This window comes from Delphinapterus leucas, chromosome 4 (genome assembly GCF_059928025.1).
Source record: "Delphinapterus leucas isolate spDelLeu-1000000601 "Yukka" chromosome 4, BTC_Dleu_Yukka2, whole genome shotgun sequence".
In the NCBI taxonomy this organism is placed as follows: domain Eukaryota; kingdom Metazoa; phylum Chordata; class Mammalia; order Artiodactyla; family Monodontidae; genus Delphinapterus; species Delphinapterus leucas.
Genome location: NC_143132.1, coordinates 91832358 through 91852540, shown reverse-complemented (window position 1 = coordinate 91852540; position 20183 = coordinate 91832358). Strand labels below are relative to the sequence as shown.

The 20183-nt window shown below is 36.2% G+C and overlaps 1 protein-coding gene across 1 annotated transcript in view; it reads left to right on the top strand.

Moving 5' to 3' along the window:
• The window catches only part of NAALADL2 (N-acetylated alpha-linked acidic dipeptidase like 2), a 1488397-nt gene that overhangs the window by 392300 nt on the left and 1075914 nt on the right, over positions 1 to 20183 (top strand). Inside the window, exon 4 of the mRNA XM_022571899.2 lies at positions 1 to 20183. This exon is cut by the window's left edge and continues 65877 nt beyond it; it is cut by the window's right edge and continues 21285 nt beyond it. The gene's annotated coding sequence lies outside the window, so the exon portion shown is untranslated.

Sequence of the window (20183 nt, the reverse complement as noted above, 5' to 3'; positions counted from 1 at the left end):
GTAATTGCTCCCACTCTTCCCCACAATTCATCTCCCCTACCTAGACCTAGCCCTAGGCAACCACTAATCTATTTTCTATCTCTATAGACATGCCAATTCTGGACATTTCATATATATATATAATTATACAATAAGTGATTTTTTTGTGACTGGTTTCTATAATTTAGTGTAATATTTTCAAAGTTTATTCATGTTGTAGCATATATCAGTACTTCATTATTTATTAATGAAAAATATTCCATTATATGGAATACCATATTTTATTTATCCATTTGCTAGTAAACAGATAATTGGAATATTTTCACTTTTTTTTTTTTTTTGGCGGTACGTGGGCCTCTCACTGTTGTGGCCTCTCCTGTTGCGGAGCACAGGCTCCGGATGCGCAGGCTCAGCGGGCATGGCTCACAGGCCCAGCCGCTCCACGGCATGTGGGATCTTCCTGGACCAGGGCACGAACCCGTGTCCCCTGCATCGGCAGGCGGACTCTCAACAACTGTGCCACCAGGGAAGCCCTATTTTCACTTTTGATCTATTGTTAACATTCATGGACAAATTTTTGTGTGGATTTATGAACACTTGTGTACACATTTTTGGGGGATATATTTTTTCATTTCTCTTAGATATACCTAAGATTGGAATTGTTGGGTCATATAATAATTCTATGTTTAATGTTCTAAAGGAGCTGCCAAACTGTTTTCAAAAGTGCTCGTATTATTTTACATGTATGAGGAATCCAATTTTTCCACATCCTCACCAACACTTGTTACTGTATGTCTTATTTATTATAGCTATGCTAGTGAGTATGAAAGTATGAAGTGATATTTCATAGTGATTTTTGACTTTCATTTTCCCAATAACTAATGGTCTCAAACATTTTAAAAATGTGTTTCTTTGTCTTTTGTATATATTCTTTGGAGAAATGCAAAGAGGTAATAAAGGTTAAATAAGGTCACATGGGTGGACTTAGGGCTAGTGTCCTTATAAGAAGATGGAGAGTCACCAAGGATGCCTGCTTCCTTTCTCTCTCTGTCTTTCCACTCACATGTACCAAGGAAAGGCCATGTGAGGGTACAGTGAGAAGGTGGGCAAACCAAATAGAGAGACCTCAGGAGAAAACAAGTGCTGGCGCTATGATCTTGGGCTTTTAGCTTCCAGACAGTGAGAAATAAATTCTATTGTTTAAACTACCTAATCTGTGGTATTTTGTTAGAGCAGCCCTAGCAGACTAATATATCCCCTGTCAGATATAATAATTTGCAAATTTGTTTTCCCCACTTCACAGATTGTCTTTTCACTTTCTTCATGGTATTCTTTGTAAGACAAAAAGGTTTTAATTTTGAAATAGTCAAATTTTGTCTTTTTTGTTTTTGTTGTTACTTGTGCTTTTGGTGTAAGAAACCATTGCCTAATCCAAGATCATTAAGATTTATTTATATATTTTGTTTCAAGCGTTTTATAGTTTTTATTCTTACAGTTAGGTCTATAATCCAAATTGAGCTAATTTGTGTGTGTTGTGTAAGGTAGAGGTCCACCTTTATTCTTTGGCATGTGGATATCCAGTTATCCCAGCCCAAGTTGTTGAAAAGAAAAGACTGTGTTTCCTCTATTGAACTGTCTTGGCACCCTCATCAAAAATCAACTGACCATATTTGTATGGGATTATTTCTGGACTCTCAATTCCATTCCATTTATCTACACATCTATCTATATGCCAGTACCACAGTAAGTTTTTAAATTGGGAAGTATGAATCCTACAAACTTGCTCCTTCTTTTCATGATTATTTTGGCTATTCTAGGTCTGTTGAATTTCTATATGAATTTTAGGATCAGCTTGTTTACTCTGCAAAAAAGGCAGCAGAAATTTTGATAAGGATTGTTCTGAATCTTTCAGTCAAGGGCAGCATTGCCATCTTAACAATATTAAGACATGATCAATGAACGTGGGATCTATTTCCATTTATTTATAACTTTTTAAGTTTTTTTCAACAATGTTTTGTAGTTTTCAGTGTATAAGAGTTTCACTTCTTTTGTTAAGTTTATTTCTAAGTATTTTATTCTTTTTGATGCTATTTTAAATGCAATGGTTTCCTTAATATCATTTTCATAAAGTTGGTTGTTAATATGTAGAAATATAATTGATTTTATACATTTGATCTTGTATCCTGCCATCTTGCTGAGTTTATTAGTCCTAATAGCTTTTCTAGTTGATTCCTTAGGATATTCTATATGCAACATAATGTCACCTGCAAATAAAAATGGTTTTACTTCTTTCTTTTCTAGGTCGACATTTTTTTGTTCTTGTGTAATTGCTGTGTCTAGAACCTCCAGTACAATTTTTTAAATTAATTAATTAATTTATTTATTTATTTATGGCTGTGTTGGGTCTTCGTCGTTGGGTCTTCATTGCTGTGCACGGGCTTTCTCTAGTTGCAGCAAGCGGGGGTTACTCTTTGTTGTGGTGCGCAGGCTTCTCATTGTGGTGGCTTCTCTTGTTGTGGAGCCCAGGCTCTAGGCCCATGGGCTTCAGTAGTTGTGGCACGTGGGCTCAGTAATTGTGGCTTGTGGGCTCTAGAGCTCAGGCTCAGTAGTTGTGGCACACAGGCATAGTTGCTCTGTGGCACGTGGGATCTTCCCAGACCAGGGATTGAACCGGTGTCCCCTGCATTGGCAGGCAGATTCTTAACCACTGTGCCACCAGGGAAGTCCTGAAAACCTCCAGTACAATGCTGAATAAAAGTAACCTCCAGTACAATGCTGAATAAAAGTAAAGAGTGGACATTTCTGTCTTGTTCCTGATATTAGAAGGAAATCATTTAGGTTTTTTTTACCATACCATTAAGTATGATATTAGCTGTGTTTTATTTGTAAATGCCTTTTATCAGGTTGAGGAAATTCCTTTGTATTCATTCATAGTGTTTTGAGAATTTTTATCATGAAAGTGTATTGAATTTTATCAAATACTTTTTGTTTGTCTATTGACATGATTATATAATTTTGGTTTTTTTCTATTAATATGATATATTACATTAATTAACTTTTGGAATTAATATGATTTTAAAGTATGTTTTTAATGAGTTCCTTATCAAGATGGTTTAAGGGGCCACCAAAAAAGTTGTACCTACACTGTGGCATCTCTAACTTGGTTAATGGATTGTGATTGATATTTCAGAAATTAGTGCTGAAATTAGTTTTGTGAACTCATATCTTTGCCACCAGCTAATAATTTAATCTGAGAATATTTTTATCCACATTTTAAAATATTTCAGTTGCCATTTTCAAAGATGGGATCATACCTTTTCAAAAGTTTCTCCTGTAAGTTTTCAGCATCAAAGTCTATATCCACATTTATTAGGTATAATATATTCTTTTAAAATACATCATAATGTATGTATTGATCTTTATCATGTGCAAAGTGAATTCTCAATCTCTCACGAGCTGATTTTAACTAAGTTACAATGTGAACACCTCCTTCCTTTCTAACTTTTATTCCTACATTCAACAATAATTATTGTTCCTCTACTTGGTACAAGCCCATGCCAAGTGCTGGGGATACAATGTAAACAAAACCAGCAGGATTTGTTCTTTTATGAAATTTACACTATTGTGTGGAAACAAACATTAAACAAATGACCCGAAACTAAATGTATAATTACTTATTGTGATAAGTGCTGTAAATAAAATACAAGATAGGAAACAGTGTAATTAAATGTTACTGAATATGGGAGAGGGAGGGAAAATTGTTTATCATCCATGATTACCCTTGAAAATTTCTCAGTGGGTAAATTTTGATATATATGGCTTCTGTATATAATGCTGTACACAAATTTTATGGTGTGGACTCTGAATTAGACTAAAGAAAGGAATAAAATGGAAAGCTTATATGTGGTTGTCAGGACTGTTTAAAAAAAGTAACTCTACAATTCATAGGATAGAAAGAGTATGAATGGGTAATTCTAAACTATTCCTGCTTTCCAGAAGGATTTACTCTTTTTTCATTTGATAATAAGACTAATTCATATTAATATATTTAATAGATTTACATATTATAAAGATTAAACAAGATGCTATGCTCATTTAATTTGGTTTAGGTTTTAAATTTTCCAATTATATATATGAGAGGTTCAACTTCTGCCTATGCCATTTGGGCAATTAGTTAATCTTTCTAGTTTTCTTTTTTTTTTCAATTTGTAAAGAAGGCAATAATCAGAGCTCCTACCTAATAGTGTATTTGTTAGGGTTAAAATGAAATTATCCAAAAAAGTATCTTAGCATAGCATCTGGCACATATTAGGACTCAATAAATGTTAGCTACATCTATTAGTAATTAATTTGTGGGATCTTTTTGTCTGTCAAAATGGGAAAATTTAGAAGAGGTAAAACCAAGAGTAGTTGCCTCCTACCCCATTAATGATTCTAGGATTAGACAAAATTAGATTTGAAGAATGTCATGTATTTCATATATATACAATTATCCTGTTTTTACTATCTTAGATAATGGTAAGAAAAAGGATATATCTCGAAGGATTACTTAGTTGCTCTAATATTATGGTGATGAACTGGTTTTTGTGAGTTTGTTTCAGTGTAGCACATCTAAACATGACTTGTTGATTACTGTCCAGCATTGCCTGGAATAGCTTGGAATAAAAACATAAACTTTTAGCATTATTTATGCTATCTTATTAACTGATGATGCCTATCAAGTCTTTTCTTATTTCAGTAATAAGATTTCATATTAACATATCAGGAATTATTATGTATCAGTTTGACTCTATTCTGTCAAGTTTCCATTGTGGCATTTTTTTTTTTTTTTTGCGGTACGTGGGCCTCTCACTGTTGTGGCCTCTCCCGTTGCAGAGCACAGGCTCTGGACGCGCAGGCTTAGCGGCCATGGGTCACAGGCCCAGCCGCTCCGCGGCATGTGGGATCTTCCCGGACCAGGGCACGAACCCATGTCCCCCTGCATCGGCAGGCGGACTCTCAACCACTGCGCCACCAGGGAAGCCCTATAGTGGCATTTTTTATTCACTAATTTTCCTTAAGCATTTTGTTACAAAACCATAATCAACTCAGTGAGAAATAAAGACCACTGTTTAGATACCACTGGAGAACCCAGTGAATTATTTCGTCAAAGTTTGCCATCTTAGACTATATTTACATTTTGAAAACAAATAAAAATATGAGATAATTCATAACTATCCAAGAAAAAAATTCTGCTTCAGTTGTGTAGGCATTTTATGTAAAAGTATATTTCGACCTAAATTATCCATGCGATGACCCTAGTTCTCTATAACCTATATTGGGCCTGAATTATCCTATTAATTATCAAAGTGATTGAACTAACTTTGTTCTTGATTATATACCAGTATCTTCCCTGCCTTCATAGCAGCAGTAGTTATTAACCACTGTGTAATTTATTGTTTACTTGTTTGAGGATAACCACAGCAGCCTTTACTTATCTGATGATGAATGGTTTATCAGGGCCTTTCTATATATCATCACTAATCCTATGTCACAGGCTGGCCTCCACCCAAAGCTGACTCTAACACAGAGTTTAGGGTACAGGATGTTTGGAATGGCGTGCCCTGGGACCAATACCTGTGGAAGGGAGGAAAGGAAGCAGGATTGGGCCAGAGTTAAACTACTCCATAGTCCCAATGACCGTCTTCGCCAGCACCACAGGAAGATCTGGAGCTAGAATGACCCATGAGAGTTTTCCTGAGTCGGGCCTAGAGGGGCAGAACTTTTTTTTCCATGTAAGTCAGTCATTCGGTGTGGGACACCCAGGATATCACTGTGGGCCAGGTGAGTCTCTGCCTCTAAGTCTGACCTTTGAAGGGACTGATAGCTGAAAGCTGTTTTCCAACAGCACTCTCAGGAGTGGAGACCACAACTCCTTTCTTTTTTTTTTTTAATCTAAATATTTTAATTATTTTCTTCCAGCACTGTATAAGTTTAAGGTATACAGGATAATGATTTGACTTACATGCATCATGAAATCGTTAGCACAGTAAGTTTAATGACTATCCATCATCTCATATAGATAGAAAATAAACGAAAAAGAAAACCAAATTTTTTCCTTGCGATGAGGACTTGTAGGGCTTACTCTCTCAACAACTTTCATGTATAACACACAGCAGTGTAAATTATGTTAATCATGTTGTACATTACATCCCTCATACTTACTTATAACTAGCAGTTTATACCTTTTAACCACATTCTTCCAGTTCCCTTCCCTCCACCTCTGCTTCTGGTAACTACAAATCTGATCTCTTTTTCTATAAATTTATTTGTTTTTTGAAGTATAACTGAGCTACAATACTATGTTAGTCCTGATACACAACATAGTGATTCAATATTGCTACACATTACAAAATGATCGCCACAATAAGTCTTGTTACCCCACACTGTACATTTCATACTTGTGACTCATTTATTTTGTAACTGGAAGTTTGTACCTCCTCATCTTCTTCACCTACTTTTCTTGTTCCCACATGCCACTCCTTTCTGGCAACCACCTTTTTGTTCTCTGTATCTATGAATCTGTTTCTGTTTTGTTATGTTTGTTCATTTGCCTTGTTTTCTAGATTCCACATATAAATGAAATCATATGGCATTTATCTTTCTCTGTCTGACTTATTTCCCTTAACATAATATCCTATAGGTTCATCCATATTGTCAAAAAATGGCAATATTTAATTCTTGATCACGACTAACATTCCATTGTGTGTGTGTGTGTATCTGTGTATACACCACATCTTTATCCATTCATCTATCAAAGGGCACTTAAGTTGTATCCATATCTTGGCTATTGTAAATAATGCTGCAGTGACATTGGAGTACATATACCTTTTTGAATTAGAGTTTTTATTTTCTTCAGATAAATACCCGAGAGTGGAATTGCTAGATTGTATGATAGTTCTATTTTTAATTTTTTGAGGAACCTTCATACTGTTTTCCATACTGGCTACACCAATTTACATTCCCATCAATAGCAAACAAGGCTTCTCATTTCTCCACATCTTCGCCAACACTTGTTAGTTGTTGTCTTTTTGGTAATAGCTATTCTAATAGTTGTGAAGTGATACCTCATTGTGGGTTTGATTTTCATTTCCCTGACAATTAGTGATGTTGAGCATATTTTCATGTGTCTGTTGGCCATCTGTATGTTTTCTTTGGAAAAATATCTATTCAGGACCTCTGTCCATTTTTTAATTGATTATTTTGTTGAGTTTCTATGAGTTCTTTGTATATTTTGGATATTAATCCCTTATAAGATATATCATTTGTGAATATCTTCTCCCATTCAGTAGGTGGCCTTTTTGGTTTCTGATAGTTTCCTTCACTGTGTATAAACTTTTTAGTTTGATTTAGTCCCGTTTGTTTATTTTTGTTTTTGTTTCCATTGCCTGAGGAGATACATCCCAAAAATATTGCTAAAACCAGTGTCAGATGCATACTGCTTATGTTTTCTTCAAGAAGTTTTATGGTTTCAGGTCTTACATCTAAATATTTTATCCATTTTGAGTTTATTTTTGAATATGGTATGAGAAATGAGTCCAATATGATTTTTTTTTGACACCAAGAATTAGAATCTTTTCTGATTCCAAAAGAATCAAACAAGTCTTTCCTTGATGATGGATCACAGATTTAACAACCCAGCAAATTCTGCAGGGAAAATACTATTATCCCCATCTTACGGAGAGCAAAACTGAGATTTTTCTAGTTGCATAGACAATGGTTGCCTGAAAACAGGATTCAAAACTAGGATTGTCTGATTCCTTAGCCCTATACTTTCCATTGTACTTCATTGCTTTCTCAGATTTTTGTGTGGTGATAGAATTTTCAGAAACATACCAGTCTTTTTTTTCAAGCCAAATATATATCCAAATATCTTCCTACTGATTTGACTATAGCTAATTTACATAGTCCTTTTATTCTGCATTACAGTTTATAGTACATTTTCTCAGACATAATATGAGCAGGTAAGGTTATGTGTTCTTACAGCCATTTGGTAAACAAGACAGGATAAGCATCATTATTTCCAATTATAGACTAGGGAACAGACAAAAAAGTAATAAGGTGATTTTACTCAGTCACAAGATAAATGAGAAAACTTGAAATTGAGCTTGAGTTTTCTAAGTCCAGAGTACGGATACAGTACACTTCATTAAGAAGTCATTTATTAGGAATGTGCTTGTGTGTTTTAGTGTTTCAGCCTTTAGAGGATTTGGAATGTTAGTTCACATACTAGGTCTTTATGAAGTGCCACTTGAATTGAATATGAACCTATCTCTTACATCAGCATTTTTTTTTTTTTTTTTTGGCGGTACGTGGGCTTCTCACCGCTATGGCCTCTCCCGCTGCGGAGCACAGGCTCCTGATGCGCAGGCCCAGCGGCCATGGCTCACGGGCCCAGCCGCTCCGTGGCACGTGGGATCCTCCTGGACCGGGGCACGAACCCGTGTCCCCTGCATCGGCAGGCGGACTCTCAACCACTGCGCCACCAGGGAAGCCCTACATCAGCATTTTTACTACTCTACTTATTTTCCTGCATGAATACCATAATAATCTTTCTTTGAAATATTCATCATTTGCTTCTAGTTAACAAAAACGTATACCGAAATTGCACACTGAAGTGAAATAACACTGATAACTCTATTGGATAGAACTTACATTTGTTAGCAATAGGTTCTGGTTCCTGCCCATACAATACACTCAACTGTGTCTGAGTTGAAGTGTAAGGATAATAGCCACCCAATTTTATCAGATAGCATCCACTGGATGCAGAATTTAATTTGTGCTAAAATATTCTTCTTATGTTTTGTTTTTTCCCTGTATATATTTTTTCTTTATAATTTGCTTGTTTGACATGTGGCCATGATGATAGCTTCAGGAAGTCTTTTGCCATGTATTTCTAGCTTGAAAGTATATATAAATAGTCCAAATACTAGAAGTAGACATGAACAGATTTTTTTTTTTTTTGCTGAGTTAGGTCTTCGTTTCTGTGTGAGGGCTTTCTCTAGTTGCAGCAAGCGGGGGCCACTCTTCATCGCGGTGCGTGGGCCTCTCACTATCGCGGCCTCTCTTGTTGTGGAGCGCAGGGTCCAGACGCGCAGGCTCAGTAGTTGTGGCTCACGGGCCTAGTTGCTCCTCGGCATGTGGGATCTTCCCAGACCAGGGCTCGAACCCGTGTCCCCTGCATTGGCAGGCAGATTCTCAACCACTGTGCCACCAGGGAAGCCCCAGAACAGATTTTAACAATAAAAAACTTTATTTCTTTCTTTTCCTCATTCTCTTTTGCATATTATTTTTAATATTGGGCCTTACTTTATGTTTCCTTTTTAGCTAGACTCTACGTAATTAGTGATATTTGAAACATTCTCATAAAGATACCCTCAATTAAAATAAATCTGAAAAGAAAGGCAAGTTAAATTTCTATATAGCCTTAAAGTTCAAAATAATACTTTGCTTATCTCTTTTATTTTCATTGTTTTATACACACACACACACACACACACACACACACACAGTGGCAGCAGTGGAATTTACCACTAATATGAAGCCCAAACTAAGTTACTATGTGGTTTCATCTAAGGCATGGAATTTTATATTTTGTCCACTAAAATTATCTGGCTTTTGAATTTTTATATTGGTGCATAACCCTTAAAAAGAAATAAGATTTACTTGAAATTTGCAGTGTTTTTTTAGGATTGTGGAAACATTATTAGTGACAAATGAATAATTTGATGTTTGAATCTTCTAAGTATTAATAAAAACCATACAAATTAAAATTCCTGTGCATAGGTACCCCTTAACATAAATTCATTAGAGGAGTTAACACTTATGAAATAACAAAATAGACTGTGAATTAATTCTCCACAATATGAAAGTTAAGTGTCAAAAAAATCACTAAACAAGGCCTCACTGTATCTGACTCAACACTTCTCTCATGGTGTTCTATGGTTATTCAGTTCTGCTAATATAATACGCAGAGACACAAATGGTCAAATGAAGCAAAAGAGAAAAAGAAGGCAAAACTGGCAGTCTACTTTTTAGTAGACTTTAAAGAATTTTAGAACATTCCCATTTATGAAAATATGTGAGCTAGTGTATTTAATATATATTGTGTCATAGAATTGAGAAAATGCTGCAAATGAAAGTCAATAGAACAACTACCCTTATTTAACAGGCATGATAAATTAGTTGAGCTTTGCTGAAACTCCTAGCCTTCCAGGATCCTGGCCATCACTTCTGGTACCTTTATCGTTACACATTTCTACTTGGTATATTATTTTCTCCTGTGAAGAAGCATCTCTGCTTATTTAATGGAATATGGTGGAAAACCAGGATTTGCTTTAGAGAAAGCTTTAATAATCTACTTTCCAAAATTATATTCATTTTAAAAAGTAAAAAATTGTTGTGTGTGTGGTGGCAGTGATATAGGAGTGACTGTGTGTTTATCTGTGTATGTGTGTTTGTATGTATTTATCTATGTTTATGTAGTCCATCCAAATTTTGAGACCTTTAGCTTGTGTGTTATGAAATCACTTTTAAAATCACATTTAAAAGTATAATTTATACAACTACAGCTTTCTGTAAACCTTCTCTCATGTATATTGACCAATTATGTATCCTATTTTGTTTTGTTGCAACTACCTAATGAGTCCCCAGTGATTTTGAAAAGTTGAATGAGTATTAAATAAGTAAATAAATAAATATTTTGCTTGGAAATAATTTTTAAAAACCTATTAAAATCTGTATTGTAAACCTGAAGTAAGTAGGAAACCAAAATAGGTAATATGGCATGTAGTCAGATATGGAAATGGTACTAGGGATATATATAGTCTCCATTTGCGCTGAAAGTGTCCTGGACTGTAGTATTCTTTTTGATTGTTAGAATATAGTAGCAGCAGCTTCTATTAAAAAGAACCATGTTGTGTGAAAGCAACACACTTTATACGTATAATCAATGAAATTTCTGTCCAGCATACTAGGATGCAGCTTAAAATAATATGGCAAGAACCTAGGGATCTATCTTCCTTAAATTATTAATATGTTCATATTCCACCAATTTCACTTTACAGTAACACAATAAAAGCTTTGATGAGCATCGGCCTTTCTACAGTGACCAAATGCTTATAAAGTGCCAAGAATTTTCAGTGAATCCTCTGCAATGAGTCAGTTTATACAAAATATTTTCACAGCATCATATTCAAGGAAGTGACATACATAACTTACAAAAGAATCATTGGGAAATAGATTGACATTTTGTATCACAATAAAGACTACATGAGGGTAGATAGGTAATACTTAAGTAGTGTATAAGTTAGTTGATATTTCTTGAAGCTCTCTACTAATTTTATAAAATTATTTATTTTTCTGAGTCTCTCTCTCTGGATATTATTACTGGCCAAAATAACTTACCTATCCCCATAGTTAGTACCCCCATTGTTTTCAAAAAGTAAAGTAGAAAATAATATATGTTTAAGCTCTCAGACTTTTACATTAAGTATATAGTATTAAATATTTCTTCAACAGATAGTGTCTAATATGTGAAAGCATAGCATATACCCCTCCTCACCATCCCCACCCCAATATACTGCATTGTAATAAGAACTATTTCTTATGGAAGTTTAATCAAAATGTGAATGTTGTGGATACAGAAGGCTGAAAACTATCAGCCTAGGTAAATATTTGAGGACTGGGAAAACTTTAAGCATGTATTTTGTGCATAATTTTTATATATGGAATCATATAATTTTTTCTTTTTTAGGACATCTTACTGGAACAATTAAAAGCCATTTTGTGAAGTGAAATCAAAAGATGCTAAGCTTTTCTATTGATTCCAGTACTCCCAAAACAGCACAAGTTCATGTAAAGTTCCCTGAGGGGAGCATTACCAACACTTCAGTTAGAACTTGAATCTTGTGTTCTTTTTGGGGTTTTTATTTCATTTGGACGACAATTCCAGCAAGTTCATTCGGGAGCTCAAAATGAACCTTATTAAGAGTGTTTTCATCTACCATAAATATGCAAGAGATATGTGTCCTCCTATGCTTTGGGGTGTGTGTGTGTGTGTGTGTGTGTGTGTGTGTGTGTGTGTGTGTCTAGGGATTGCTCTAATAATTATGTCCAGTTTAACTACTACTGTCAGAAATAATTCTTTAATATCAGCTATTCTGAAACAAAAGTAGTTTTTGGCAGATATCTTCCAAAATGTAATTGGCTTATATATAACTATACCATATGGCCAGTCAGCTCTTTCCATTACTTAGAGTATATTTCGCAATTAATTCATCCTCGAACTTTGACTGCAAAGCTATGTTTCTCACAAAGAGATGGCCTATGTGTACATTATTAAAAATATTTTGTGCCTTAGACAAATGTCTGGTAACTCCAGCTTCAATGATTATACAGGGCAAAACAATGTCAGACATGCCCTATGACATAACATGTGTTTCTACCACACATTGGGTATATTTTATATAATTTGTCATTAGTAGGTAGAAAATACAAAACTGAGTTTTCTTTGGCTTATGCAGGAAGGGAACCAAACTATTTTAAGAGTCTTGACCCTAGTTTTACAACATCCTTGGGCTCACCTCTTTACAGAAGTAAGTGGCCATCCATTTAGCAAGGATGTCAGTTTAGACAATGTATTAGTTTGCTAGGGCTGCCGTAACAAAGTACCACAGACTGTGTGGCTTAAACAGCAGAAAATTATTTTCTCAAGTTCTGGAGGCTAGAAGTCTCAGATCAAGATGGTCAGCAGGGTTGATTCCTTCTGAGGACCATACGGGAAAGTTCTGTTCCAGGTCTCTGTCCTTGGCTTGCAGACGGCTGTCTTCTCCCTGTGTCTTTACATAGCCTTGTCTCTATCTGTGTCTGTGTTCAAATATCCTCTTTTTATAAGAATACCATTGATATTGGATTAGGTCTCACCCTAATAACCCCATTTTAAACTAAATACTTCTGAAAGGAAAGACCTTATCTCCAAATAAGATCACATTCTGAGATTCTGGTGGTTAAATCTTCAACATAATTTTGGGGGACACAATTCAGCCCATACTGTCACCCGTATAAAAAGGTTGTGTGGGCTTCCCTGGTGGCGCAGTGGTTGAGAGTCTGCCTGCCGATTCAGGGGACACGGGTTCGTGTCCCGGTCCGGGAAGATCCCACATGCCGCGGAGTGGCTGGGCCCGTGAGCCATGGCCGCTAAGCCTGCGTGTCCGGAGCCTGTGCTCCGCAACGGGAGAGGCCACAACAGTGAGAGGCCTGCGTACCAAAAAAAAAAAAAAAAAAAAGGTTGTGTTACAGTTATGTTTTTCTGTCTTTTTAGAATGTTTCTAAATAATGAGAAAGACTTTCCAGAACATTTTCTACTACCTTTAAAATACTATAGTAAGAAAAACTCCCTAAGTTCTCTAACAGTGTTTTTTAAACTCAATAATTTCGTTAAAGTCAGCACTAGAGCTGAGGGGAGAATAATTGGGCTGTTTTTAGTCCTGGCTCAGTCACTAACCATTGAATTTGCCCTGGTCACAGTATTTACATAATTTGAGCTTCAGTTCTTCATCTAGAAAGGGAAGTCTGTGTCCAAACTTATTCTTTTTACAAGGACATTAGTCGTATTGGATTAGGGCCCACATTAATAACCTCATTTTAACTTAATTACCTCTGTAAAGACCCTATCTCCAAATGTTGCCATATTCTGAGGTACTGAGGGTTAGGACTTCAACATATGATTTTAGCATTCAACCCAAAGAGATATTTAGACCCTTAAATTATTAAAACAAATATTGGGCCTATTAATTATCCTATTCATAGCAAAATATATGCCCATAGATAGTAGATAATATATGCCTTTACTGTATAGAATAGTATGTGCACCTCAGTAATATAGATAGATGGTAGATAGATAAAATCTCTCTCTCTCCATATATGTACATATATATGTTGATCATATTAAAAGATGACCAACTTCAATTATAATAAGAAAAGTACAAATTAAACCTCAGAAAGGCACCTTTTTCACCTATAATATTGACAAGTATTTTAAAGTTTATGATATGTATGTTGGTAAGGGTTTGGGGAAATAAGCACTCATACATTGATGGTAGGAATATAAATTGTTATAACCTCAATGGAGGGCATTATAAAAGATACAAATGCATATATTTTTTATCCAGAAATTTCACTTCCAAAGTATTTTCCTGTAGATACATACACACATGTGAAAATACTTATATATAATATTATCCTGAAGATTATTATTCCATTTACACACATATATATGTGTGTAAATGGAATACACCTACACGCTCAATCATTCCTTTAATAATCTGAGATATGGTATTACCAAGGAGGACACTGAGACTCGTAAGTAAGTTGCCCAAGGTCACCCTATGGTATCCCAAGCAGCAGAATTTGATTTCTAATCCACTTATGTTAGATTCCCAAACTTGCTTTTAACCACTATTTATTAGGACCTTCCTGATTTTGTCTTATTCAAGCTGCTTTTCTCCTAGCCCTAACAGTTCTGTACTTACATTTTATAGTATTTGTTGCTGCAAGCCAGCACTGGAATTTCTGAAACCAGGTCAGTGATTAGCAGTGCATCAGGGTATTAAGTGACCTAGTAGCAAACCATACCTTGGAATATCCCAAGGTTCTTCATATATTTGAGGAGAAAACCATCATGGATAATGCAAAATGTGGTAATATTATTTTAGTCCATGCATTTAGTCAGTGGACATTTTACAAAAGCACCAACTTAAAGCTAATAAATTTGACTTCAGCTTTTTTTTTCTTTTTTTGATTTCCCTTAGTAGAAGTGTTAGAGATAGCAAACAGACATCCAGAAAAAAGGAAACAAATTGACTGACTGGATAATCCACAGGAATCAAATAAAATGACAAAATCACCTACAATCTTAATAAATCTTAGAATTACTTAGTTGGTTATTTTATTATAGGGTACTCAGCAAAATATTCCTGAAAACACCTTATAGGAAAATATGATAATGCAATTCTTATCAAAAGCTCTTGAAAGTAAAAGTCAATATGAGTACATGGTAACAAAATTAAAAACAAATACTTTCTAAAGAGGATTAGAAATGTTTTATCACCTTCCTTAGAGTAATGCATTTAGGATTTTAATTTTATGAGCATAGCTTTTAGCTTCTTACAACCCCCCAGTTTACCTCCATTGTCCATCAGCATTTTAGAATTATTTCCTAGCTCTCATGCATTTTTATCTTTTTAAAATAGTCTTATCAGGAAGCTTGTTTTCTTCAGATTGCAGATAGCTACATGTTCCCTATCAGTAATAAAAACAGCTCCATATATTTCTGTAGTAACTTTATTCCCCAGAAAGTTCATGATTGCTGTTGGCTCTTCAAAATGAAGCTCCCTGGGCTTCCTTCATCTGATAACCATTTCGGATTAGTCATCGATTGGTCTCTGTTGTCAGTACCAGGTTGCAGGCTCTTAAAGGACACAGACCGTGTGCTCCATTATACATCTTTACCCCATAGTGTCCCTTGAAATGCTAAGGACTCTGAAGTTGTTTCATAAAAATCACTTGGATTGATTTTTATCTTTGCAGCCAAGTATGGGAGACAGGTGCCATTTCCTCTGACTTTAAGACAGTCAGACACTCTGGAGCAGAGATTAGGAGCCATGTCTCCAGCTTTCCTGCCCAATTCTGAACTAGTAGCTTAATGCAGGGCTTCTCCCTGAAATACTCCTAACTGCAGACATAAATGAAACACATACCTCTCTGTGCAGGCCCTGGTGTCCTAACAGCAGTTGCCTGTGGCCAGCTGGAATTTTCTTTGAAGTTATGTATTTTATCTTCAAAAATTCTGTAAATATTACATTGTGTTTGTTGTTGTATTTATTTGAACATACAAATATCATTGCATATACTTAACATCAAGTAAAACATATATACCTGGAAACCGTGCCACTTTTATCTTGCAGGTCCTATTATTTCTTTCCTTTACCTGTGACCCCTGGAACATGCGTGTTCCAGCTTAAGAAACCCTGGTGAGATGTTTCACAAAAGTCCCTTTGCTTTAAGTTTTGCTATAAACATGTTTCAGATAGAGAAATTCACATGGATAGTACAGATTCAGGAGGAGGCCCTTGGTCTATGGGATAGAACATTGACTTTCATGAAACCCTAAATTATAAATTCTGCTGGAGTCCAAGAGGGTCACTGAAGGGTGACAGGGAAGAGAAGGGAGCGAAGGTAACTTCTTTGTTTTCTACTCCTTGCTTCAAACTAAGCATTCCCATCTGCTTTTCTTTTAAGATTTTATTTTGCAAAAAATCTTTTTCTATTTTTTCTTTGTTTCTTAAAAGAGCCACTAATTAAGGAGAAGAAAGAATGCAATTCAACATAAGATTTTGAATTTCTTTGAATAACTGAATTTCTTGACTCTATTAGATATTTGTTCTTGGTACTGGCTTTCTTTTTTTCAACCAAATTCTTATAAACAATAAGCAAAAAGGAGCTAATGTGTCAAAGCCAAATATCACAGTGACTTATTGTTGTAAGGATCATGCATGGATTCCAGACCTGACCTCTCATTTGGAACGTCCCTTCCAGATATTATAGCGCTTTTCGGTTGAACTAGTTTCAGTAACAGGAGTTCACAACTTTTTGATGCAGCCCGTTATATTGTTGGACACCTCTTTTTGTTAGTAATTTCTTTCTAAAATGGAACCAGAAGCCTCTTGCCTGTAATTTTTTTCCCAAGCTATATAGTCCCATGTGCTACAGAAAAGCACAAAACACAGGTGTCCCTCATCCACACAGTAACCCTTGAACAGAGGCAGATTTACTGTGAAATCAATAAAGCTTAAGATTCAAGCCCCACATGTGCATGAGCCACTTCCAAAACCCTGGGAGCGGCCCCAGAAATAGTTCTGAAGGCCATATGTATTTCAGATTAGCAAAAATAGGATATTTTAAGCACACTCAATTAGGACAACTCTCTATTCCCACTCCAACTTCTCCATTACAGTTCCTCTCAGGTCACGTGGTGTCAGAGGAGCTGGGGCAGCTTTTGGAACTGATTACGGGGAGCTTCAGTTGGGAATACACTTAGTTTGGGCTTAGGGGGAGGTGTTTATGGGGCTTGCAGTAATTCTCATGTATATCTAAGTTATCAATAACCACTCCAATACATAGGAATGGTTTCTAGAAAATTGCTACTGCTCATTCTGTTAGAACACAAAGATGTATGGCCAGAGCTCATAACTCTGAGGTGACTCAGAGGTCATACCATTCATAATATGAGTACATCCTAAGATGTCTCATGCCAGAAGTATGTGGGTTGTGGATGCTTGAATGTATGGAGTCAGAAGCTAGCTGATCAAGATTTGTCTAATCATCAGGTGTGTAAAATTGTTCAATGGAAGCTTCTCTAGCTACCTTTCTGTTCTCAGGAATATACTCTATAATGGGACATATACAATTATAAACACCATATATTGTTTTCTATGGGAATTGCACAGACTATAATTCTTCAGAATTCTTGTAATTGTAGTGTATAAAATTGTAGTAGTACTATATATAAACACTGAGTTCATCTGTGACAGCTCATAAATGAAAGAAACTTGACAGCAATTTTCCCTAATTTGCTAACAAACCTAACCATTTATATAGTATTTTCAATAATGACTTGTGAAACTGATAGAAACCTTTCTAAAATATCATTAATAAAAAACAAATTTCAATCAACCATGCCAAAAAAGCTAATTTTCTCTCTATTCTCTCTGTAGAAGATATTACAAAATCTTTGCCATAAAGTGATTAAAGAGGCAATCACAGAGCAAAAGATACAGGGAAAAGAGTGCTATAAAAGTGTGCCATACAGTTAATGAATAAAAAATAGTATTATATTATTTTTCTGGATTTTTAAATAAATGTGGTACATGTTCACATTTTTAAAATTTGAAAATTTTTGTCATTCTAAATATTCTCTTTAACAACTAATTTTGCATTCATAATTTTGTATTAATTTTCATAGAAAGCCCCTCTTTCCAAATTGCATGAACTTTAAGCCCCCAAACAATTGATTCATCCCTCAAATATTCATAAACAGCAATTAGGTCTTTTTTCTTCTCTTCCCCAGGTAAACATCCTCAGGTGCTTTCCAGTATGATTCTGCTTTCCAGGTTTCTCATCAGCTACTGATTTATGGCCCATTTGCTCATTAACTAAGGCCCCTAAGGAGACTGGGGATGAGAAGGCTTTAATGCTTGGGAGAAGGCACAGCATAGCTTGGTAAAATCAGAACATACTTCGCATTGAACCTATGTGGGTTTGCATCCCAGGCTTTCAAGTTACTAATCCTATTATACTAGGCACTGTTTCACCTTTACTTGAAGATTCAACTCCCTTATCTATAGAAATATGAACAATGATACCTAGCTCAAGGTGGAGCAATAAAATACAAAAAATGTGTATCACCTAGTTCAGTGCTTGGCATATAGTAGATGATCAGGTAACATTTGCTCTTCTTTTCATTAGTGTTTAAACAGAAATGCATGCTCTCTTCTGTACCTTTCACAGAGACTGGAGAAAGTTTGATTACATTTTTTAAAAATGTAACATTTCTCATTTAACAAGTGATGAAAAGCCTGTTTTTCCCTGGTGAGCTATCAGACAGATTGAGCAAATGAACCCACTAGTCACTGAAATCAAGCCTAGTTAGGCCTGAGGAGTTTCAGGCAATTATACCAAATTCTAACTTCCCAGAGGACCCTGTGGTTGTCAGCTGACTCCAGAAGCTTATGCTAGAGCTTCTGGTGCTTCTCTGCACCTTCTGTGTTCAATCCTGGGCGGGGAGCAAATTATCCGGAAGGAAGGTAAGAATGTGGGATACTATTTACTAATTTCTTTATATATGGATTTATTAACCAGATTGAGAATTATCAATAGCTTTACGTTCTGACAGCCTCTATTTTGGTCATCTCACGTTTAACACATTAAACAGAAGAAGAACAGCTGGGAAGGGGATAAACAGTTTTTTTGTTTTTTGCTTTTTTTTTGCGGTACGCGGGCCTCTCACTGTTGTGGCCTCTCCCGTTTCCGGACGCACAGGCCCAGCAGCCATGGCTCACGGGCCCAGCCGCTCCGCGGCATGTGGGATCTTCCCGGACCGGGGCACGAACTCGCGTCCCCTGCATCGTCAGGCAGACTCTCAACCACGGCGCCACCAGGGAAACCCCTAAATAGGTATTTTTGGTTGCACTGAAAATGAAGTGAAGTAATGAAGAAGTCGTGGTTAAAACTGGTTGCAATAATGAAGGTAATGGTAGTAATACATGATGTATGTATTTAAAGTTTCTGTGATGTTCATGTTCCCACAGCCTGGGGGTGCGGGGGGTGGGTATCAATGTCAAGTAATATACAGGCTATGTTGACAAAAATAAGATGAGTGGACTAGGTACAGAGAAATAGTTCTCCATGGTAAAAATGGGTGCGTGCACGCACGCGCACACACACACACACACACACACACGCACACACACACACTGTAGATATAACACTATGTGAAAGCTGATAGACCCAGGGGAGATGGAGAGGGTGGTGAACCTGACAGGTCCTGCCTATTGCACGGGAGCTGCTCTGATCCAAAGTATTTCTGAGTGTGAAAATGTGGCAGATCATTTTTTTCTCCAGCAAAGTTGGAAATCTGGAATTTTATGGTAGATCACGTAATAAAAATATTGGACCAGTTTAAAATGAAAACAACACCTTCTGGGCCAAATATAAAGTTTGCCAGGGCTGCTCTGGCTCCTGCATAGACATTTGTAACTTCTGCCCACAGCTGAACTGCATCACCGTGAGAGGAACATACAGCCCCAGACAGGCGCTGGGGTCAGGGATGAGGGAGGATGCCAGAGAAAAGCGGCTCAGAGGAGTGACCTGATATGTGGTGTATCATGTGTCTGTGGATATAGTTATCTGTGGCAGGTGTAGGTATATCTTCGGTGCAGAGAAATATAGGTGCAAAGGCAGGGAGGTGTGGATGTTGCATTTTGTTCTCAGATGCTCAACCAAGGGTATCACTGTGGGCACTTTGAGGATATGGGGAGAGAATTGATGGTCTGCATGGTTGAAAAATGTACAATGTGGACTCTTTTATTTTGTTTTTCTGGCAATTT